Source organism: Columba livia, chromosome 8 (assembly GCF_036013475.1).
Source record: "Columba livia isolate bColLiv1 breed racing homer chromosome 8, bColLiv1.pat.W.v2, whole genome shotgun sequence".
NCBI lineage: Eukaryota > Metazoa > Chordata > Aves > Columbiformes > Columbidae > Columba > Columba livia.
Genome location: NC_088609.1, coordinates 25,536,603 through 25,559,260, shown reverse-complemented (window position 1 = coordinate 25,559,260; position 22,658 = coordinate 25,536,603). Strand labels below are relative to the sequence as shown.

Sequence of the window (22,658 nt, the reverse complement as noted above, 5' to 3'; positions counted from 1 at the left end):
TGTGGAAGAGGTAGCTGCGCTCTCAGGATGAGTTCTGGGTCTCCATCCTGCTCTGGAGCAGGGCGCCCCTGCTGCTAGCCACTCTCTTCCCCATGCACGGAGCCCCCCTCTCATTCACAGGCTCCTTCCCATTGCCCTGCATTGCTCCCCGCAGCTCCTGGGTCCCTGGGTCCCAGAACGTAAGGGCTTTGGCTTTCATTTGCTTTTCTGTAGGAAGACAGAGCAGAAAATGGAGGATACAATTATAAGCTTGTGGTGCTATTGATGGGGAGAGTTAATGCCTCCCGGCCACTGAATGCTTTGTGTGTGTGTGCACTGCAGTGCTGATAGGCGCTAATTAATGGAGGTGCCTATAACTGAGAATGAGCTGTCTCAAACACAGGCAGAGTCTCCTACTAGGGAGGTGAGGGGAGAGACTGATGTGTGTAGGGGGAGTTGGTTGGGTTTTTTGTTGTTGTTTTTTAATGTGCTGTGCTCCCTTAGGATGGTCTTTTCTGCTGGTCTTCCTTCAACCCTTGGTTCCCACACTATTCAAAATTTTTCTAATGCGAATGAGCTCCTTCTCAATGTCTTCCTTGAATTGCACAATGCTGGGGAAGCTCAGAAAAATGTTGATGCCCTGAGGGCAGGGAATTTTCAAAACCCCTATGTAAGTAGCTGGCAAGGGGTTTGTCTATGTCCTGGTTTCTCTCATTTACCTGACATTTACCCACACTCTCTATTGGTGTTGCAGCAGCTGAAAGAGGCATCTGGTCTCTGTCAGCTTTTATCTGCCTTTTTTCCTTCCTACTGTGCCTCATTAGGTATGCTCGCTAATTCAATTCAGATTTGAAAGGAAATATATGGGAAATTAACTGGCAAGACATCAGCAGCTGCAGGAACTCTATGGGAGAAGAAATCCATGAACTAGTGGACTTAGTGGCAATGTAAAACCTAGACGTGACTGCAAATTACTTCAGCACATGTGAGTCTGAAAACAGAGAAAGGGTCCAAGAAACTGGAAAAAAGTCGAGAGAAAAATATATGACTGTCAAGTGTCATTTTGCTTGCTCCTCTCAAGGCTGCAGGCAGGCTCAGAGCAGAGTGAGGCATCTTGCAGAGCAGACACCAGCAGGAAGACATAGCGGTTGCAATACTTAGTAATGTGATGGCAAAGCATGTCAGACTCACGCTGGCATAGGAGCTGCCACCAGGACTCTGGACATGGTGCCAGCAATGTCCTCAATCCCTGGGAGTGCCCAGGGCTGTGTCCTGGGTGCCTGCACTCCCCAGGACCACCTGCCTGTGCCATGAAGCAGAGATACAGCCACGAGGAGCTCACCATGGACATCCTCCACTTAGCTCCTGTGGGACTGTTGAGTCCAAGTAATTACACACTGTAGGCAGCCTTACTACAGATATAGACAGCCCCAAAAGAGCACTCTGCCTAATTGCAGATTTGGGTGGTTGATGTCAGGGTTAAAACCACAACCACTTCCCCTGGAAGATCTGTGAGGTGGCTGTGATGCCTCCCACACTCTGTGGGAGTCCAGCCCAGCCCTGGGGTACATGTATTGTAGCTGAGTGTTCCCCCTGCCTTTCTTCTTTTGTCATTTTGTGGGGGTTTTTTGGTTGTTTTGGTTTGGTGTTTGGTTTTGTTTTGTGACAAGTGACATAAATATTTCATAGCACTATGGAGCTACATCTTTTTTTTAAGACCAGACATCTCCTACCTAGCTGCTGAGAACAGTTTCCTAAGAGAGCTATGCTTGCACAGACCTCTTGCTGGTAGCTGGGACTCCCAGGCTGCCCTCGAACCAGGGGACAAAGTGGGGACATCCCATGGAGGGGTGCCAGGGAGGGGGATGCCAGGCACAGCACAAGTGACAACAGCCAGCATGTGGAAAGCTTGTGGCTTTATATCAAGCTGTTTGAGGTCACAGCTTCTGTGCTGCAGCTCTGCACAAAATGGGGAGGGTGCTTCAGGCAGGAGAGATGCTGCTGTCTTCCACTGAGGTCTGTGTTTGGCCAAAATGGAAAAACCAGGTACCTGCAGGCTGCTGGGATATGGCTACACTGCCCAGAAACACCATACAAAGTACTGTCAGTGTGAGGTAAAGAGAGTCTTTAAATAATCTGTCTGAAAGGTAGCCCTAGATGAGCAATTCTTACAGTAGCTCTGCACTGTAATACCATTGCAGATTGTTCTTTTTTTCATGCTGCTTATAAAAGCAACAGCAAAATTTTTCTTGGTGTGTTGTGTTTGTCTTTTTTAACTACAAGAAAAAAAAATATATGGACTACTGCTCTGCAGGCACTGTGGAGACAAGTGGATGACTTTGGCCACAAAGTGAAATCTCTCCTGTTTTCTTTCTGGTCCCTTTTCCCGAGGCACTTGCCCGGTTCAGCCAGCGAGGCTCAGCGTGATGGGCTCCAGTACCATGTGTCAGATGTGCCAGGAGGTGAGGCTGTGAGGGCTCAGCATGGGAAAACTTCTTTCCTGAGTAACTCTTCTGGACTGATGAACTGAAACAGGAGTCCTGTCACAGAAACTGCCATGGCGTGAAGATTACATCTTCTGGAAACCAGCTGGCCTCCAGAGCCGGGTGTAAAGCCACCAGCCCCCGTGTTACCTGTGTGGTGGACGTGTGGTCAAGGACAGCCCTGCAGTTCCCGCCTCTCCCTGTGATTCCTGGTGAGTGCCTTGGGACCACGGCAAGCATGGAGGCAGCCAGGGCTCAGCCAGGGGATGTTTTATTGACACGAGTGTCCAGGGCAATCCCAAACTACACCAGCTGCTCTCATTCTGGGAACCATAATCTAGGGAACTGCAGAGATTTTTAGACTTCTGTTGCCATTCTCACCCTTCCCCTTACCACATGTGCTGGATTTGCTCATGGGACAGTGAAGGCTGCCCAGGAAACCCCTGGCCACAGCCCTGCAGTGGCTTGGTGCCACAGCACCACGGTGGCTTAGGGCTGCGTAGGGACAATGTGCAACTCCAGAGCAATAGGTTGCCCCTGGGCTCTGGGAAGGAGCTTAAGGGACTTGGGCACCCATTGGGGAAGCAAAGATCACCAGGAGTGGCCTGTCTCAAAGGCATGGACTCCTGCAGGCAGGAGTGAAATAGGTTTTGTGACAGGAGCCAGATCAAGTTACTTCAGTGAGTCGCTCCATTTACAGGTTTGTTTTGCTTTGTGAATGTCAAATGTGGGTTTGTGTTGGTTTTTGGTTTGTTTGTTTTTTTTTTCCTTTGCTTTGTTGCTGTTGGACATTGCCTCTGAGAATTACTTTGTTCAAACCTGTTGAGATGCCCAGCTGTAAGGAGAGCAAGCACAGAAAATTCTTTGTAATGAAATTTTCTAGGATACTAAAAGATAAATCTACTTTTGCTTGCAGAATATGAGCAAGCAGAAACATACTTGTATGTAAAAGCAAAGGAGAGGCTAATAGGAATTGTCCATAAATGCCAGGGAATAAGGTCTAGTGGGGAGTGTTGTGTTTTGTTGGGTTTTTTGTTTGTTTTTTCAGGTGTGCTGCTGCAAATCCTTAGTAGACAAAGCATAGGAAAAAGGGGTTGCTAGGACTTGCCAGCGCTGTGCAGTTATCTACATCTGTAAAAAAAAAAAAAAAAAAGCCAAATGCCTTTAATGTGATTAAAGAACACAGGTTAGACCTGTTTTATAGTGACTTTGGACTATCAAGAGAGACAGACAGGCTGAGTTGGATTCTAGGCATCAGTAAGGGGATACAGATAACACAGCAGGAGCAGAGCAGAGATGCCTAGGAGTTTTTAAAGAAAAGGGAAAAAAAAAAAAGAATTTAAAACAGACTCCTTGGAATGTAGCTTGAAAAGCAGGAAAGTAGAAAAAATGAAACAGAAATGCTAATGTTTTCAGGTTTCCAGTTCTTTAAAAATGATGATGGTTCAGATGTGGGATGAGCAGTTACTTCCTCTGAAAAGCAGGTAAAACATTAAATCAAAGAAAAAGGAGAATGTATGTACATATGTATGCACTTTGAAAGCCTCCTGCTGAATTATAAATACCTTTGAATCACAAAATATAGAGCCTGTCAGTGGTTTCTATCGAAGATTGAACATGCAATTTTGCTTGTTCACAGCACAGCCTGTGTGTGCTATCACATTAAAACCAGAAAGACGCAAGAAAGACACAGAAATATCCTGTAGGTAAAAAAACCCCACAAACCTGACTGACAGACTGAGTAATTATTAATGGGAATCTTAGCACAGATAGGCATGTGGAGCAGATTCCTGTAGGTCCTTCCTTCCCCTGGAAATGTGTGGAGATTAAAAATGTGAAGGCTCCTGTATAATGGCCATCAGCTGCCAGGTGCAGCACAGCTGCTGTGATGGGACACTGCTGTGGCATTGGCAGAAGCAGCAGCTCACAAGGCTCTCCTATGGGCACCACCAAGAGGAGGACCACTGGAAATACTTGAAGCTGTCGTGGGGTGGGGGCAGCTTGACCCTGAGGAATGACATGTTGTGGATCAGCAAAGGATCCAAAAGCTGTGGGCTTGGGAGCAGGCAGCCCTTCCAGTGCTTCTTCCATGCCATATGCTGGGATGGGCTGTCACGGCTGTGAGGGGTCCTGTGTGGAACCAGAGAGGTCTGTGGGGCTGGAAGATGTGGGCTTGGCGAGCAGGCATGGAGCCCCAGGCACGAGGGCAAGCAGAGCTGAGGGTGCCATGGTGCTGGCAGCACGGGTGGCAGGAGCAGGCTCTGTCCTTCCTGGACAGCTGGTCCTCACTGCAGGTCAATGAACCTGGACTAGGAGGGGACAAACTTGGACACAGACCCACTTGCAGCAGGAGCAGGCCAGGCCTGGGCCACCCCCCAAAATGGAGCTGCTGGGCCATGGGTGGAGGTGCAGGTCCTGGGGAAGGTGACAGGGCAGTGAGGCCTCTGGGTGCACCCACAAGCATCAGAAGGGAGGCTGTAAAGTCTCAGTTCATCGTATGCAATGTGTGCAGACTAATATATTGAATAGCTTTTCCTACCTGTGCACAGAGCTTGTTGGTGGCTGTTGTTACCTGAGGGACCCAGGAAAGGTGTTGAGGCTGCTGAAGACCTCCTGACATGGTGGAGGATGCAGGATGGGGGGTGGTCCCACCAGTCTCCAAAGCATACCCTCATGGTTACAATGATAGCCCACCTGCAGGCTGATGTCCTGGCCCAGCCCCATCCCAAAAAGGTGTCTGTGCTCAGTGCCTTCTGGTCTGCCCTTCTGCCTGGCTGGGGTGGTGGGATGGGTCCTGCTTGCTGGATCCTGCCTTGTCACCCCAGAGAGCCCCCATGGCTCCCAGTTAGCCCCTGGCCCCTGTTGACCTGGAGGGCCTTGGAACCATGGGAAAGAGCATCTCATGAACTGCAGTCAGCAAAGAAAAATTTTTGACACATATTGTACAACCGAACCTCACATCATGACTGTTGTCTGTAATTCGGGGAGGAAAACTGTGATGGGAGCTGGAGTCAGGGTGTACAGAACAGTAGAGAGGTACCACATCTGCAGGCACAGCCCAAGGAGCACAGAGGTCTGCCCAGGAAGGAAGAAGAGCCACAGCAGCTCAGTGAAGGTGGAGTAGGAAGCAGCTGTGACAGAAAACATGACCTGGATTCTCAGATCAGTGAATTGCAGGAAGACTTGGAGTCTGAGTGAATGTCCAGGGGAGGGGAAAAAAAAGTAAAACCACAAATTGGAGCCTGATGAGAAACTGGAAGCCCTCCACCCAGCAGCAAAGCTTTCTGGAATCAAGAAAGGATGGCACTGTCTGAGGAAACAGCTTTGAAGTCAAGCTGGACAACAGCAGAGGCTTTCCAAAGTTAAATCAGCAGGAAGTTTCTCAGCTGAACAATATACAGGAACAGATCCAGGAGGCAAACCTTGACACATGGTCAAGGCAGGTGGAGACAGTTGCACTGCCCTGGCAATGCAAGGGACAAAATGATTGTCCACCAACTCTGTGGACACTCCTCCTACATTACGAAGGCTGTGCAGCCTCAGCAAGTACGAACTGGGTCATTCAGTAATTATATATCATTATTACATGTAATCATATCATATGGGAATCTCATTGATTTTCATCGCTGCTGAAAAGGAAGCAGTGTGAGATGAAGCCATTAATACTGGGAGATACGTGGATTTCTAGCAGAAACATGCAAATCTGAATAGAGCTCTACAAAGGAAAACCTTCCTGTTCTGGAGGATGTGTATGTTCATGATGCCTGGAAAGCTGTTGAGACAAGATGTCTGAATGTTCATGATGTCTGCAAAGGTGTTGAAACAAGATGTCTGAATGACTAGAAGGTCCACAGGAGATGCTCATGCTGTAGCACACCTTCAGAGCTCTACAGTTTACTGGTGCAAACCCACTCATGGATGCACTTGTGTCAGCTAGAGACATTTCTATCTATTTAGCTGGTTTTCATGGATGTAAAGAGCAAGCTAAACCCAGTTAATACTGTCTGGATTCAAGATGTATCAGGTACAGTCAGCTGGTTTACAGGAGTACCTTGAGGCCAGACTTGTTGCAACTCCTGCTAGCAGGATGCACTGCTCAGAGCAAAGGCCTTTGATGTAGCTGTGCTGCCACCAGCCCTTGGCAGGGTAACCTGCAAGCTGCCTCTCTTGGCACTGCCTGTGTTTTCTGCATGGAGGTAACTCCTGTTACCTCACCCTGTGCCCAGGCCATGCTGTGGTTTTGCAAATGCTGCCCAGCACCTGCTGTGTGTGGTGGGCACCTTCTTGCTCCATCCCCACTCAGCATGGTCCCTTGCACACTTGTTTAGGCAGAGTTAACAAGCTGGCAGGAATTTGGGGGGATGTGGGGTTAGTTTCCCCAGGCTGGGTGCCTGAGCAGCAGGCAGCAGTGCTGCGGGAAGGTGGAAGTGGGGGTATTGGTCCAGTGGAGGCTGTTTGTGCTGTTCCCTTTCCAGAAATCACCTGGAGAGACTGAAGCGGGAGCCTAGTGCAACCCCAAAGAAGATGTCCAGCAGTACTGAGCAATATACCAGCTGGTATCAAGAAACAAATCATAGAATCATTTCAGTTGGAAGAGACCCTTGGGAACATTGAGTCCAACCATAACCTAACTGTAGTAATAAACCATGACCCTAAGACCCTCATATATGTACCTTTCAAACACCTCCAGAGATAGTGACTCCACCACTGCCCTGTTTCAATGCCTTGATAATTGGAACACTTGGACATAGCTGAGCTGGGTGACAGGCACAGAGTAACGCACTTGGGGAAACCTGGCCAGCAGGGGAGAGTGCCGTTAATAAACCACCACAGTCAAAAGACACAGGGTGGGAGCACTTCATCATGTAATGTTCTTGCTGAGCAGGTGAGTGCTGTCTCAGATCCCTCCCGCAGCACCAGAGGGGTTGATTCTGCTCTGTTCAGTCACAGCAAACCTGCCTTTGATAGCATGGAGTAGCACCCAGTTTTCACTTGTCACTTTGGAAGGCATCAGTATGGAGAGATCCTAAAGAGAGAAAACAGAGGAGCTCTGAGCTGTAGCTCTCTCAAAGTGAATCCCAGCACTTGCTTGTGCTTTTTTTTCCCTCTCCTCCCTGCTGACCCTCTGAATTAACTGCCTCATTCTCTACTCCCATATCTAGGACTGCAGATCTCCAGTACATCCTTAGATGGTTTCTCTGCTCTCCAGCTGTTGCTTCTGCACAGACTGGCCTCCTGACAGCCCTTTGTAGTCTCAGAAACCTTGGCGTGTCTGAAGTGGTGAGTAGGCAAATTGTGCCCTGCTGATCTACAGCCATCCTGCCAGCCCCTCCTCCATTTCCTCTGGGCCCTTCCTGTCATCTTCTTTGGCTTCCACCCAGGCCTCGGTGGCACACCAACAAGTTGCGAATGCTCTCCAAACTCTCAACTGTTTTTCTAGAGCTGTGGCTGCTGGCAGCATCCACGTTAAAGCCACGGCTACCTCAGCAGTGAAGCAGGTGGAGATGGGGGGTGATGCTGGGTCTGTGCACTGCACAGCTTGCTGTGACACTGAGAGAGCATCTCCTCCCTCTCCTCAAAAGCAAAGAGCTGGAAGGAGAATGATCAACTAGAAAAGTGTGTTCCCAGACAGAAGAATTTTGTTTGGTTGTGGATTCAGCTGCCCAGCACAAGCAATATTCATTAGCACTGGCAAGTAAGGGCATGACACAGTGTCTCTTTGCTTCCACTGGTTACCCAGCCCCCCCAGCTGAGTGAGGGCAGGGGTCTAAATTGGATGGGTCCAGGGAAGGATCTCCTGTAAGGGAAGGTTTTGCATGAGCTGAGAGATTCTTTTAACTTCATTCCTAATTTTAGGATAAATCCATTAACTGTATGCAGGCTTGCTTATTTTTCTGTACCTTCTCCTTTTTCTCCCAGCTAGTCTCTTTAAATATTTAGGTGTGTAATGCTTTCCTGACCACAAAAGTAAATCAGAAAGAAAACAGAAGTTAGAAACCTAATGTCACTCTGAAGTTTGTTCATGGTGCGAGTATAAACCAGACAAAGCTTTAACAACAAAGCACATTTGCTCCCGAGGCTGCCTCTCTTATCGGTAATGGAAACAAGAAAATGTTGCCTTTTTCCAGAGCATTATGGTGAATCCTTGGAGTATCTATGATGGTCCTGGAGTACAGTGCTGGGGTGACCTTGAAATATCCAAAGCCTTGCCAGCCGCTGATGGAAGGGGCTTGCTACCCCACTCTGCCTGGGACTGAGCTCCGGGCCCCCTTCAGTGGCCGTTTCCGTGGGGTCCATGCCCACGCGTGCCCCGGCCAGCACCGGCCGCTGGGCGCCGAGCCCCGTCCGCCTGCCGGGCCAGCCCCGGCCCCAGCCCCGGCCCCGCTCAGGCCGGGGCTGCAGCCGCGGGGGCGACACCGCCCTCCGGCCGCGGTCCGCAGTGGCACCTGCTGTCGGGGCCGGGCAGCGCCGCCGCTCGCTGCACCCGGCGTTGGTTGGTTGTTTTTTGAGCTCTGTTTGCCAGCTGCCAGGGACAGTTTATTTCACTCGACCCAGCAAATGTTGGTAGGATTTAGGCTGGATTGCGAACCAAAATCCTTCGTTTCAGTGCGAGTTTTTGCTGCCTGAGAACCTGACCTATTAATTGAAAGGTCAAATGACTGCAGAAATACCTTCCCACACACGCTCAGTGGATGGCTACACAACAACTCATCGGGATGATTTGCGTGGAGCCCTGACCCAGATCAGAGAACAGTTGTAGCTTGAAAAGAGTTTACTTCCAAAGCCTAATCATCTTTAAAATATATTTACAGTAATAGATAAAGAAAACATTCCTCCTCTTCAATTTGTAGTTATTCCAGTTGTGCTACAAGAATGGCCTCATGAAAAGAGAATGCTGGGATAAAGCAGTCATTTTATAACAATTATTGGAAGATACCAGTCAAAGGCTGCAGTCATCTCTGATTCATTTCAGAATGCTACAGAAAGGCTGTTATCTGGAAGAACAAAGGGAACCAGTAAGTTACAAATAACTGAGATTCCCACCATGCACAGCAGGTCCTGAGCCTGTTTAGGGTCCCAGCTCCCTCTGACAGTGCCCAGCCCCAGCTGTTGTACAGCCATGTGGCCATGGCTGAGTTGTTTGATAGTTTTCCTTTTGTGTTCCTTCACAGGGCTGTTAAAACCAGCAGACGGTGTCAAGACCAGAACAAGGCTGCAAATGCTAAGCATGGCGCACTCAGAGGTAAATGAGCAAAGCAGTAAGATGCTTCTTCTCCCACCCTGTGAACAGCCCAGTAGCAGGGGTGATGGGTGAGAGGAGGGGGCGTGCAGGGCCAGGAGCTCGCTGGGGAGCCTGGGAAGGACCCTTGGCTGGGTGAGCTCACTGCTGCTGGGTGGTGCAGGGTGGCCTCCCTCCTTCCTAAACTGGGATGCTGGATAGGGATATAAGAGACGGGAAAGAACATGTTAATGGGCACCTTCCAAAGACAGATTTCATTTGCTTTGAAGATGTGTTCTCTCTTTTCTGTTAGAGCATATGGAAATTGCCTGCATTGTGTCCTGAAGCCATGTGGATGTTGGTTTTTCTGATGTAACTAAGGATTCAATAGCGTGTAGCTCCCTGCCATGTGGACTGATAGGACATCTTCAGTTTGTCACTGTAAACAAGTTTCTTTGATTGCTTTGTGACTAGTGTAATTAGAAACACATTCTAAACACAATGATGGGAAGAAAGGGAGGCCTACACTTCCCTTCAAAGCTCCCCATGTGATATATATGGATCATGTACCCAACCGTTCTGTGGTTCTTTTGCATACAGCTACCCACTGAGTACTAGTCTCCCTGTTTTCTCGACAGAAAAGGAGCTCTTCTTTCAAAACATAAGGTTTCCAGGTTAGTAATAAAAGTCTTGTTGTGTTTCTTAAAGGCAGATCTTCTGCAAGTTCAGTTCATAAACAACAGTGTCATGGAATGTTTTCAGAGCAACTCAAGGTCTGCTCTGCTTCCACGGAGATTGTGAAATTCTAGCTGTTGACTTATATCTTACTGTTGACAATATCCTGCCTCACTTCCAGTTGTTATTCCAGCAGAAGAGAGGTCTCTTGTGGTCCTGTGTCACATCTACAGGCCCTTCTGGCTGTTGTCCCATGTCCTTTGTGAAGTGGTGCAGGGCACTGATTTATCAGAGGCACAGTAAAATGCTGCATCTTACCTTTAAATTCCTAAAGACAGAAAACAGATTCATAAGCTTTGGTCTGCCCCTGTCAACACACAAACCTGCGTGTCCTGTTGGGAGAGCTCAGTTCTCTCCCTCAGCTGCGTTCAGGGTTTTCAAAGTCCTGCAGCAGCATTTTTCAAGCCTCTACACACTTGAATCAGAACAGGAAGAAACCATCTATAGAACTGAAATGAATGGACTAGGGAAAAATATCTTGACAGAGCAAAGTGGAGATCCAGCAAATGCGTGCACCTGATCCATTCTGTCTTTTCCATGCACTACTGACACTGTGTTGGAGTAGTTGTAAAAAAATGTTTGCACCACATTGAGCAAGGACACAGCTGTGGCATTCAGACCATGTGAGATGAGGCATCCCAGAGGTCCATGAAACAAGCTGAAAACAATAATCCAGCCATGGACTTGCTCCTGAGAACACAAGGAACTTGTCTGTGGGTGTGGTGACTTGTAGCTCTTTTCCGAATGAAATGATGCAGCTCTGGGAAAGGAAAAAGTAAGGGTCTCACACAGATGTGAGCTTGGTGATTTGGGGATTTTGCTGTACTTTATGGCTCCACTAATTGAGTTGCGTGGAAAGACGATCTCCCCTCTGCTGCTGCTCCTCCAAGCCCAAAAGGAGGAGGTGAGGGCACAGCCCGCCTCCTGTGTGAAGGCAAGTGAAAAGGGGAGAAGAGCATTCTCTCCTGCTTGTGTTTCCCAGGGCCCTGGCACCAGCAGTGTGAAACTCACCTTGTCCTCCCTTCTCCTCAAACCCATCAAACCAGCCAATGTTTCTGAGACACATTCTGCTCACTGAGATTTAGGAACTCCGCATGGGAACAGAAACCACAAAAAGAGTGCAATGGGGCTGAATTTAACAGATCTTCAGCTCCTTCCCCCCAAGTTTCTCAAGTTGGAACTTCACCCCAGATGATTACATGCTTAGGCAGGCATGGCAGAGATCAGCTCTTCCTTCCTGTTCATGCAGTCCTAGGCAAACTGGTTGTACTTAGTTCAGAAGAATAAACAGCGACTAGCATCATGGTCAGCTTGTTTCTACCATCATCACTGATCTTGAACTGTCAACTGCTTTTGCTGCATCTGATTTGTTAGCAGAGACGCTCAAGCCAAAGGTCCTTTGGGAGATATAAAGACAATAGAAGAAAACATTTGCCTCATGTCTGATGTTACCGCAAAGGGCTGGCCAGTGCACATAAAAATATTTGACTTATTGTATAAGATTTCATGGGAAAATTGCAGGAATAAAACCTGCAATTCTAAGGATCTATCAGCCCCATGATGCATGTTCCAATTTTGGCTAGAACATGCCTTTCTCAGCAAACTCCCACCCATAAAGCTGAAAGGCTCTTGGGCTCGGGTATGGCAGGGTACCAGTCACAGCAGCTCCCCGAGTCAGTCCCTGTTTTCTATTCCTCGTCCTATCGTGTCATCCAGATTTCTGAAACGGGACAGCTGTTCCCATCCAGCTGGTCCTGATGAGGAGCACAATTTAAACCCTAGACACTGACTATCCATCTCAGCCCTTTCAGGAATTCATCCTTCGGTGCATTTTGGCTCTCACCTCTTGCACCAGAAACACCCTCATTTACACACAAGCCGTGACTGTTCTGTGCAGCTGCTGCCGGTTAACATGTCAGATCCTTTTGTACCAGAAGAGATCCTGTCTATGTATGAAATGAAACCTAATTATAAAAGAAGAGAAAAACGTGGATTCCCTGGGGTGAGGAGGAGGCTGTGGGACTATCTTAAACCCTGGGAGGTTAATTTACGATTCTGCAAACAAGGTCTGAGTGGGAAATGTTGCCTGCTGGAGCCAGCTCCTCCCAGTGCAACTAGCACTCTGACACTCTGTGTATGTGAAGGTTGCGTCTCTGGGACATATTGTGATGTACCAGTGTCAGGGCAGGAAACCTACAAAACATTGTGTGGCCAGTAGGCATAAATTGGAAAAGTCAGACTGTCTTCAGTGGATTTACTGTAGAGTTTGTAACATTACATTGGTATTATATATATATATTTGGATTTACTGATTAGTCATCCAAGCAAAAGTGTTTGCAATGGAAGCAACTGCAGGTCATCAGGAGGACAATGTATGTGAGCACCCACAGAGCTCACGTCACCGCAGCACGAAGCATAGGGTTACGCAATTTGGAAGTGTGGGCACCTGTCTCTCACCCCATGTTGCACTAACTTGAATTTGTTTTGCAGAGGAACACATACAGTAAGGTTCTGCATGGCTGTTTTTGAAGAGAAAAGACAGAAGCATTTGTTGATAGCGCAAGAACAGAGGCACAAACATGCTAGAAAGGGTGTGCAAGGAGAGCTGAAAGATGAGTTCAACAACACATATTGACGTGTAAAGAAGAAATTCTGCAGTAAGCTCAGGTAAGACAAGCTGTTCTATATAAGGAAAATCTAAATAAAAATGGGAGTTGAGAATAACAACACAGAAAGAGACAGGGTTTTTTTCCAGAGATTTGGAACTAATGGAGAGAAATTTTATATAGGATAAACCAGGAATATAGAGCTGTCCGTCTCATCCAGGCCAGATTCACCATAAAACAACATTTAAAGACTAGACAGCTACCAGAAGGTTTCTCTTATACTATGAATCAGGAAAGTGATGGTTAGAAAGCTAATTTCAAATATATTCAAAACGGTGTTCAAATGGTCAGTGAGGATAAAGAGCTGGAAGTCCGGAGTCCAAATACATGGATATCTGCAAAAAGCACCTAAAAGAACACTGCAAAAAGCCTTGAAAAAGGCTTGGTAATGTACTGATCTTGGGGTCCTGAGGTGTCACTATGAAATAATGAAGTGTTGTCACACTTTCGCTGACTTGAGAACACACACACAGATTACTCCACGCTGCATCAACAAGCACGTGTGAACCTGAGACTACAGCAATGCATTACACGTGCTAAACTAGCAGCCAAATGTGGGCACAAGAGCTGCAGGAGGCGGGGAAAGACTCTGGGGCATATTAAGCTATGAGACCTTCTTGCTGTAAAAAGATGAGAAAAATTGTAAAGCACAAGACAACTGTTAGCGTTTTGCTGAGTTCTCAGATCTGAGCCTGCTAAATTAATGTTTTAAGTAAAATAACAGGATTTTATAATATGTTTCCAACTAGTCATTTGACAGCTTTCCACAGATGGTCTGAAGTATGTATGAAAATATAATAAAAGTGGAAAATTCGTTGTCTAACTTTACAGCGTCCTTATGTGCTCTCTCACATGCACATGTGCAGACCTTCTGCGTGTCTTGCAGCAACAGCCTAGATGTAATGATTTCAGGACCACTGGCAGGATGGGCATGGTGAGACTGGAGAAGTGCTAGCTGGAGCCCTCTGGGCAGATGAGACGGTCTCCAGAAGATGCCCTGGGAGACATATGTGTCCTTCACATGGGAGGAAGGATGGGCAGGGGTGCCAGAGACTCCCAGGTGAAGAGGGCGGGGCACAGGTGGTAGCAAGAAATGATGAACAGTGTGCCTGAGGTGGGGGTGGAGGGAGGATACTGGGGATCTAGTCCAATGGGCTATGTGGAAGGGGAGAAGGTGGCAGAGAGGAAAAAACACTCAAAAAGTCAGAAGGGAATATGGCTTCAGAGGGAATTTGCAGCAAGGGGCACCAAAAGCAGCAAGATAGCCTGGGGGGTGGGGGTGGAGGGGCTGTGAAAGATTATGGAATGAAAGTGTGGACCAGGGCTGTTAGGCTGAGGGTGGAGTTGGCTGTAGCACTGGCTGGAATTTCCCATTCAGAGGACAAGGAAGAAGAAAGGTTAGGGTGGGATTTGGGGACGGTGAGAGATTATAATGTGCTTACCTTGGAGGGCTTGATGAAGAAGCGTGGAGGAAAGTGAAGATTTGGCAAGGTGAAGGATGGAATAAGGCTAGAGGTACAAACTATTAGGATGTGAGAAGAGATGCAGTTTTCTGGGATGTTTGAATAGACAAGAGTAGGGAATGAGAAATGCTGTTGACTGTATAAGAGCCACGGAGAGCGCAGGAGAGGGGCAAGCCTGATTCCATCCCAGGAGAAGCTGGTAATGCCCTGCATGGGAGTGGAAGGAAGAGAAGGACTGTGTGGAGGAGCAGCCTGAGGTGGTGGGCAGGGGATCTAAGGGGAGAGAAACAGGAGAAGGACTGGGAGAGAGGGTGGAGTGAGAGGCGCTAGGGAAAAGCACAGAAGATGTGAGCAGTAGGGAGGCAAAGAGGAAGAGGAAGGAAAGGGTACAGCAGTGCAACAAGGCTTTGCGTGGCTGAAGAATGCAACAGAAAAGAGGGTGGGAGTCAGAGAGCGGAGCTAGTGTAAAGGTGGAAAGGATGGAGAGATGGGAATGTCCCCAGGTGAGAGGGAGGGGGAGAGACAAATGAATAGGCAAATTATAACTAATGCAATAATTAGTTGCTATAGCAGTAATCTGATTATCACCCAAAAAAAGAGGCTGAGGCAGGGAGTTGGTGAGTAGGGGAGAGGCATGATGGGGCTGGCAGAGCAGGCAGGCGGAGGAGCAGAGGTGGCTGAGCCTGCCTGGGTGCAGAGGCAGCAGTGGGAGCCGCAGGCAGCAGATGCTGGGGCTGCAGTTCCTATGGCAACATATGCAGGAGCATGCCACAAGTGTGCAAACGTGGTGGCGTTAGCAGGGGACAGCTTGGTGTGTTTCCATGCCACGCTTCTCAGTGTGTGAGCAGAGCCGTGCACTGTCCCTGGGTACCAGGGCTGCAGGGTACTGTTCCTGTGGAAACTGGCACAGGTTACCAGCACTTTGTGAGGCTGAGCCTACCCACTGCTGAGATAAGTATTTCTTGTGCTCTTTCTCCTCAATCCAAGGCATTCCAAAGCCTGGTAGAATGAGAGCTGCTGAACACCCTGTCACCAGCGAGATGCATGTGTGCTGCATGGCAAGGAGGCAGCTCTGCAGCGTATGGCCTCTGGAGGGGGTGATGGGAGGATGAGCACCCTTCTCTCTGGTCCCTCATGCCTGTGCTCCACAGGGCTGGGGGTTTAAATCTGCAGAGCTCTGGCTCAGCATGGCCTGCTGCAGCTGGCATGTTCCTCCAAGCAACTACAGTGTCTTCCACTGAGGCTGCCATAGTGTGAGTCCAGTCTGCTTACAGCAGACCGAAACAGCACGTGTTTTTCACAGTCTGGGGCCTTATTCTTCACTCAGTAATTTTCAGCAGAATTTCCCTTTCCTTTCCTATTGTATGTCCTGTAATTAACCAGCGCCTTGTGTGTGTGCAGCTACTCTGCAGTGTTATGCTAATGTCCTGCGCTAAACAGCTGGAGACAGAGCACAAAGGCAAATTTTTCTGTCCAAAACAGGCGTTTCTCAACGCACTGACTCCCACAGAAAGGGCCTCCCTGCTGGGTGCTGAGCAAGGATGCTGCTCCATTCGCCTTTGAGAGGAGCCCTGGCAGAGAAGAGCTGGCAGGAGGAGGCCAACCCAGCCAGGCTATGGTGTCCAGGCTGCTCCCCAGCACCCCGGAGCAGCCTTGCTCCTGCCTGGGCTGCATCAGCCCTTCCCAAAGACACGTTTGGGGTTCCCAGCCGTATTGTACAGCTGCATCCAACAGCAGAGGGAGCTCTGGGAGAGGAAGAGGAGCTGAGGAAGCCTGGCTGGAGCAGCCCTGCGGAAGGAGGGAGGCAGGCACGGGGTTGGAAAAGGTAGCTGCAGGCAGCTCTGCTGCATCAGGTAGGGAGCTTCTAAATAGCATAAAGGGATCAGGGAAAAAGGGGCCTGAGAGGGGGAGAAGTGGTTGAAAAGCAACCACCATGGAAACGAAATGCCAGAAAAACTTTAGGTATAAAAAGGCATGAAAGAGGCAAGCAAACGTAGTGTCTGAGTGCTCTTTCTCTTGTAAGATTTAAGACTTAGGCTAACGTCAGGATGTCTGGTGCTAAATAGCTCTAAGGGGGAAGAGTGTATCTTAGTTACTTGGGGAGTGTTTTCTGTGTATTTAAATGTTAAAAAGGTCTAGCTGCATTTTTTTTTTTCCTGAGGAGAATGCTCTGTGTTGAGCACTGTTCTCAAGTCAAATTCATTCCAGAAAGTTTCAGTGACATTATGAGAAATTCTAGTGCCATGAATTCATACCAGGATCAGAGCAAAGCAGTAAATATGCTTTTCTGGATGTGTAAATGCATCCATTGAAAGATGATGACCATTTCTGCCACACAAGGGATGACAGCAATACCAACCAGCCACATCAGAGCAACCTACAAAGCCAAGAGCATGGATATGACTCTCTAGCCACAGAGATCTGAGGAGGAAAATCAATATCCTTGTCTTTCCACCCCACATTCCATGTGGTCCTGGGTGCAGCACAAGAGTAGGCAAGATTTATTCTATGATCTCTGGGCAACCCAATGGAAAACTACCTGCTAATTTAAGTTTCTGGTGACAGAGTATATAACTAACCCACAAAGCAAAAGGTTATTTTGGGTTAAGGTGTGATCAGACCTTCCCTCTCCTGCTACCTTTTTCTGTATGGTGATAAAATATGAGTTGACGTTTGGGGCTGGGGGAGGTATATGTTCAGTTGTTTTGTGGTGACAGTGAACTCACTTCCATGTAATACATAAAAATATTGCCAGTGCTTTCTCCAATTAGTTTGCATTTACATTACACAGAGAAGAGATAAAGATTTGGAGATTACAATAACCTGCTTCCCTGTCAGTGCACATATGTGCAATACTCCTCCCTCATATACGTCTTTGCAGTAGGAAATGAAGCAGGTTTTAAATGAATACACTGACTGCCACGGCAGCTGTGGGTAAGATTCACGGGAATACTTGTAATCCTTCTGGTGTGTCATGTTAAAATGGAGTGGATAGTGTGATGCTAAACTGACAGTGGGTATCTAATTGTAGAAGCTTTAGGAACTGAAATACTTTGGTTTATTGTCATTGTGTTTGAAAAAGTATTGGCAGGAGGATTTCATAGGTGGAGTTACATCATGTTGTCGCTGTGTTTTCCCTTGGGTAGAGTCTCTAGAACGGAGCAATTGATTTTGTTTGATCTGTAATATGTACATGTAACTAGCAGAAGCTGCTGCAGTCAAAGTGGAAAGATTAATCTAGCCATTTCAAGCAAAATCAACTTTTTCTTAGGGCTGTGTTGGCAAGCTTGGGTTCCCCAGGCTCCCAGGCACAAACACAGCAGCACCTGTTGAGGTGGGAAAAGAGCTCCAAGTACCTCTAGGTCTCTGATTAAGGATCTGCCTTTTTAAATAATCCTTCTCTACTCTCCTACAGAGTGACTGGTGTTTTCTTTGCTCCATGGGAAAATAGGAAGACAGAGAGAAGATGCAGCATGTAAGAAATAAATTATATAATTTTTCTGCTGTTTTTTCCCAGTCTTCTTCCATTTTTTAATGGTCCAGCTGGACGAGTCCTTAATCTTCAGCCATTTGAATGACTGGAGATCAGTCATTTGCAGGCTCCGAGCATTTTGGTCTTGCATATGTTCTTTCTTTTTCTCCTGCTGCTCAGAAAGCTCTGCCCAGCTGTGCACCTCATTATGCCCTTGTGGCTAGGCTATTTTAAGAAAACTTCTTCTGAAGGAATAACAAAATCAGTAAGCTCTAACTGTTGTAACTGTGGGGCTGGGGAAGTGAAGGTTAAGTGCTAGCACAGGTACAGCTAAGCACTCTGAAGATATCTGGCTTCCATTTCTTCAAAGACCACAATTTTCCTAGGTGCAGGTAGGACACTTGAGGTTTTGTGTCATGCCATTTGCACACAGAGCCACGGTCATTTCACTGGGAAAGCCAATCAAGATCTGAAGAGAGAAGAAGAGTTTTCAGACATGATTTGAAGAAAGAAATAACAGACTGAAATGTAAGGGATGGGAAATAATTCCAGTGAGCTGGGCTGGACAAGCCATAGCAGCTGAAAGCTGCTTTTGCTGTTACCCGGCTAATTCTGGTTATGACAGGTTTTTGATTTTTATTTCCCATTCAGCCTCCATGCTTAGCATTTAGTCTTTGTGGAAACAAGGGTGAGCAGAACAGGTAGAGATCATAGAAGTAGTAAAGTGCAAAATTAAGAAAGTAGGAAGAGCCAAGTAGATGAAATGGACTAATTCAGTCACAGACTAATCGCCCCCCAGCCCTCTGGCTCTAAAGCTCTGAAGGCACTCGACACCTCAGTGGTGGCACCTGGCGAGCTGCTGAGTTGGGATCTGAGTATGAAGACACCATGTTACCGGGCACCACATTTGACCAACGCAGGCTCTATCTTGGGTTGACCAAGCAACACACCACCTTATTCCTACCCTTGCCAAATGAAAGCCCTGCTCAGGCGAGCAGCTGGGGTGAAGGGCAGGTGATGGTGTTTGTGAGCAGCACACCTTCGTGCCTTTTGCCATGTCTCCTGCCCATCTCAGATGATGCTCTGTCTTTTGTGAATTTACAGTCCTTTCTTGATAAGAACAGAATGAAACAGATTGGCCACCTGTCGGTGTAGCCACTAGTTGAAAAGTGAACACTCATGAAAACTAGATTGTCTGTGTATATTTGGAATAGCCATCAGAAGTTTCGTTGTTCCTGCCATCACTTGGAAAACTTTGCTGAGCTGCAAGGTGACAACATGCGCTGCTTACCATGCACAGCATCATGGCTGCTCCTCTTGTTTCAAAATACAGAGGTACTTGCTAAGAATGAGGTCTTATCCCTCAAACCTCCATTCTACTTGGCCATATTGCACGTTGAGTGACTGACTATGTGTTATTGCAAACAAAATAGAAGAACTGGTAAGCACATTGTGGAGTTGTGGATGTAATTAGAAGGGGAAGAAACTGCTTTTTTATCTAAAACAGTAATTCTCATATTGTAAGACAGAGTATCTTTTTTTTCAGCAGAAGAACAGCGTAAGGAGAGGGTGATGTTTTCTAACCAGGAAATTCAGAAGCTGTGAAAGAGTTGTGGCTCTGAAGCAGAACAGGCTGGCTTGCAAGGCCTCCAAAGGTCACCGGGCTTTTAACATAGAGACTGCTGTGCCAGCTGTTTGAAGACAAGTGTAATAGTGAAGTGACTTCAGAAAAAGTGGTAAGATGGCTCTGGATAATTTTTAAGATGGAGTTATAAAGTAGCAAAGAAAGTTGGTTGGCAGGAATTAACAGGAAAAAAAAAAAAAAAAGATGTAATTATAAATGAACCTAGCATGGCAGGGACAATGTTTTGCAATGCTTTTTATAATGGAAAAACATGCTGCTTTGGTTTTCCATGGTATCTTTGGGATTGTTGGTAAAACTGGAGCTAAAGGAGAATTGTCTGACATAATTTAGTTAGACTTTCCAAAAGCCTTGCCACTGTGTCCTGGTCAGGGACACACTTTGCTGCAGCAGCCATGTGGGGCAGAGCACAGGGGTTTGCTCTCCCCTCTGGAAAAGCGGAGCCCCTGCGCCCCTCGCCTGGGCTGACGGTCCCTGCAGCAGCATCTCTGCAGCCAGCTGGGGAGCCAGCACAGCAGGGCCTCGCCAGCATCCTCTGACTGCAGGGCAACAAAACAGCCGCCAAGACATGGCCTGGCTTTGCTTGGAAAGTCGGCCTCAGCGCCGCTGCGGGAGATGCGGGGCACAGACGCGGCTCTGATGGCTGGGTGGGTAGCAAGTGCCAGATCCGGGCTGATGAGTGTGGCTGCATCCCAACCCCATCTTCCTGCCCATGTGTCCTGGATGAGCACCACGGGCCAAGCTCTTCAACACTTAGAAATCCTTTTTCTCAGGAATGGGTGGCCAGTGTCCAAGTGAAGTGACTCATATGCGTTCTCCTCTTTATTTAAGCTGGAGTCTTCCTCTTCAAGCTTTGCCTGTTCCATGATGCCAAACTGGTGTGTTTCTGGAGAAAGGAAAGCTGGTTCCCTGCCCATATCACTCTTCTATGTTGCCATCTGCACTTCTTCCCAAGTAACTACCTCGTCTACCTCTTAATATTCCCCTTCATCTTAAATTTCCTTGAGAGAAGAATTTGTCAGCCCACTCAAAGTCAGGACTGAAATATTTCGCAGTATAGATTTTCCTCACTGTTTTCTGAGGAACCACTTGCACTCGCTATTTTTGGCAACTTCTCTTCCTTATGTTCACCTTCTGCTGGTGTCCCTCCTGCACCTGGCTCCCTTGGACTGCGCTTGGACACCCACTGGACAATGGCAAGCAGAATATCTGACATACACAGGATGGCCATTTGAGTGAAACAGGGAAAGAACTGGAAAACATCTTGGAATAAATAGTCAGCTTTCAGCCTGGCCAAAACTGTAACTCTATTGGACAACTGAGATTTTCTTAACATTTTTAATGATGGGAGTATGGGGATAACACTAAGGTAGAAAAATCAAACATCTTTTGGCTAGTCAAGTATAGGGAATTTAAAAAAAATAAATTAAAATGCAGTTATAAAATCAAACAGGATTGATTTATCCTGTGAGGCATATGGCTGCATATCTATTGCTTGTTAGTGTAATCACTAATTCAGTCCTCTGAGCCACAGATCAAAACAGCAATATCATTTTAATTGTAAAGAGTCAATGTCAAAACTGTGCACTGTCTCTGTTTTTCTGGCATCTCTTTTATCACATGGAGTAACCTGGATCTGGCTGACTTGTACTTCTGCTGAAACAACCCTGTGGACTGTAGCAGGATAACAGGACAGCTGGGATGTTTATTTCCCAAACCAAGCTTTCTCAGGTTTTTAACTCCCCATCTTTCTCTTCTGTGCCACCACAGCATGTCCCAGGTGGGAAGAGCCAGAAAGAGCTGCCCAAATGCACTGAGACTTGAGCCTGGAGAAGACCAAACCTGGGACAGTGGGAGAGGTCTCTGCTAGAAAAGCTTGAAAGGAAGGAACATAGAGAGTTTACAATTAAAGACAATTTGAGTTACCTTTAAACACATACCACAATGCGGGGCAGGGGGGTGTATGGGGGGGATGAAACCAAGCAATGCAGCGTATGTTCCGTAGGAGGTAAGTCTTTCACACTCGCGTTTGCCCCGTCAGAAAGGGATCTGACTGGATCTGGAAATACCCATTTCCAGGTGTCTTCTGCCTCTGGTCCCCAGAGCTATTTGGTGTTTTTTTGTGCCTTAGCTTGGCAGGGTGTCTTGATTGCCAAGTGAATGTGGATTCAGCTAGATCTGACCAGCTCTGGCATTTGAAAAAAATCCTTTTTCTTCTGCTCGAATTTCTCTGCCAGCTGCCTGCGAGTCACGATTTCCCAGCCAGCAGCTCTTGTTATTATCTGTTTTCACTCGCCTTGATGTTTACCAGATTGGACTGCTTTTATCTATATTAACCCTCAACTGCTGTGGAGCCCCAGTATTACACAGCCTGTGTTGCTTGGGCACTGGGTCAGAGCAAAAATAAGGAAATAGATAATAAATTCACCTTATTGAGGAAACAGTGAGGTATAAAATGCTGGCCAAAAATAACACAAGTGTTGATGATCTCAGGGAAGAAAATAACTAAAAGGCCAAATGAAGGTATTCAAAATCAAAGCTTAAAATAAATGACAGCTCATTGACTATATCTGAACTCCGCTAAAATTCTCCACCAGATGAAAACGCTGGTATGAAAATAGTGCTGAACAGCTGAGAGCAGGACAAGCTGGCCTGATTTTTTCTGATCTCAGAAGCTGTGTTGCTGCTAAGAACTGCTTTCATTTGTAACCTGAGATACATCTTACAGTCATTTAGATGAGAAGGTCTGATTAAAAATGCATCTAAAAATATAAAGGGGAGATTCTCAATCTTTAAAGGGCCATAAAGCTATTTGGAACAAGCACCTAAGGATCATTTCCCATTTCCTTCAGTTCCTAGAAATCATAAGGATGAAGAAAAATCTGGAAGATGAGCCAGTATTTTTTTTTAAATTCCATTCTTGATCAAGTTCAATGGAGTTTCAAAAGTAACAGGTCACACCCAGTTATAGTTAGAAAAATACAAGTCTAGTCGCTTGT

General features: G+C 47.1%; 1 long non-coding RNA gene across 1 annotated transcript; it reads left to right on the top strand.

Annotated features, from left to right (window-relative positions):
• Positions 1-1,637: 1,637 nt before the first annotated feature.
• LOC110361241 (uncharacterized) lies at positions 1,638-21,585 on the top strand. The gene is made up of 7 exons (XR_010474101.1): positions 1,638-2,674; positions 7,625-7,742; positions 9,635-9,705; positions 9,995-13,083; positions 17,961-18,020; positions 19,564-19,753; positions 20,491-21,585. It is a non-coding gene; the product is annotated as an uncharacterized LOC110361241 (long non-coding RNA).
• Positions 21,586-22,658: the final 1,073 nt, after the last annotated feature.